Genomic DNA, 1863 nt, shown 5'->3' on the forward strand with positions numbered 1-1863 from the left:
AATCTTCAGTCTCCTCCAGGCACAGAAGTGCTTCTGTAGGATGGCAGAGCAAGCTGTCCAGTCAAGATCAGCATTCCACCAAAAATGATCTCTCTGCATCCCACTGCAGACACCCCCAACAGTCTTTAGCTTGGGAGTTGGGACAGAGACTATGAATCCAGCTCAGCTCTCATGACAAAGGGCAGTTGGGGAGAGACAGGGGTAGAAAAAAACTAAATTAAATCAAGGATCAGGGACAGGATGGGATGGGTGGAGTCATTCCAGAGTCTCCAATGTCCTGGTCTTGATCCAAGAAGTTTGTGGATGAGGTAACTCAAAGGTTGGGTTGTCGGTGCCTCTCATTTGGTCAGCAGGGTCCTCAGGCCTGAGGCTATAGGGAGGAGGTGGTTCTGTGGGAGTTGGATTCAGAATAATCTGACTATAGGCTGGTGGGGGATCCAAGGTGGTGACCCAGATTGTCTCTAGAGGGGCAATGAAAGGTGGTTCTGGAGGTATCTGATGATTCATTCTGAGATTCTGCTCTGGTTCTCTGCACTTTCAACAGAAGAGCCTTACTAAGTCACAGATGTAAAAGAGAGGTATCATGACCATGAAGAGGATAAACAAGATCCTAGAGGGGTCATTTGAAGGATCCCATTTATTTTTCTCTAGGTAGCATCCACTGTCACAGCATCTGAATCCTTTGGTACAGTTTATGGAGTCACATTTGAATATAACCTCATTGGCAATTACTCATTGGAAGCTGGAGAGCAGGCTGAAGAGCAAGGTGAGTGCAAAGCCTGAGACCCAGGCATCTGGCATCCTGGCAAGGGGGTCACTGAGCTTCCGTGTGTAAGAAAGGAGTGACAGGGAATGACCTTTCCAACTTCTCTCCACCTATAGGGCCCAGCCGTGGAATGGGGGTGGAGTTAACACACCTGAGTTGGGCCAGACTAAGGCTTCTAGCCTAAGCTCAGGGAATAGATGTACCAGACATTACCAGACATTCTGGAGGACACAGAAGAAAGTGACTGATGATGAACTTTGCCAATAGGTGAGACAATCTTTCAAATTTCTTGCTTCACAAAAAAGTCTGTCAGAGACTGTAGGCCTGTAGACTGAAGATGGATGCCCCAAAGTTGCAGAGGAAATTCGGGTGACTGTCTAGGCAGCCAGATGTCTCTGTCATTCCTAGAATTTTGGAAGTTACTTACAATTCACTTCCTGTTTACTTAGGTAATGTTATATCCTTCTTGGGTCTTTGATGGAGTTGAAGACTAGATAGTTATAGTTACAGTTTTCCTTAGTCATGATAAAAGATAAGTTAGATATAAAACTTTAGACTCACAAAAATAGATGATAGAGTATTTTCTTTTATTTTGCCAAATACAAATAGACTAGATATTATAACTATAATTCTTGCTTGATAACTGTTTTGTTATATGTAAAATTTTACTATGTTAAAATGAAAACCTTCCTTTTTGATTAGACAGAAAAGGGGAAATGGTGTGGGATGTCTTTCTGTGTGCTGTGAATATGTGTTGCTCCCATTAGTTAATAAATAAAGCTGTATTGGTCTATGGCAGGGCAGGATGGAGCCAGGTGGGAAATCTAAGAGAGAGAGAGAGAGAGAAAAGAAAGACAGAGTCAGAGGAGATGATGCAAGCCACCACCAGGAGAAGCAAGATGTGAGAGAACAGGTAATGCCACAAAGCCACATGGCAAAACATAAGTTAATAGGAGTGGGTTGAATTAAGTTGTAAGAGCTAGCTAGCAAGAAGCCTGAGCCATAGACCATACAGTTTGTAATTAATATAAGCCTCTGTGTGTTTACTTGGGAACGAGTGACTGCAGGATACAAAAAAGCCTACACTAATATCTCTA

General features: G+C 43.2%; 1 pseudogene; it reads right to left on the reverse strand.

Moving 5' to 3' along the window:
- Nucleotides 1-255: 255 nt before the first annotated feature.
- On the reverse strand, nt 256-801 carry LOC131913848 (transmembrane protein 92-like; annotated as a pseudogene).
- Nucleotides 802-1863: the final 1062 nt, after the last annotated feature.

This window comes from Peromyscus eremicus, chromosome 6 (assembly GCF_949786415.1).
Source record: "Peromyscus eremicus chromosome 6, PerEre_H2_v1, whole genome shotgun sequence".
In the NCBI taxonomy this organism is placed as follows: domain Eukaryota; kingdom Metazoa; phylum Chordata; class Mammalia; order Rodentia; family Cricetidae; genus Peromyscus; species Peromyscus eremicus.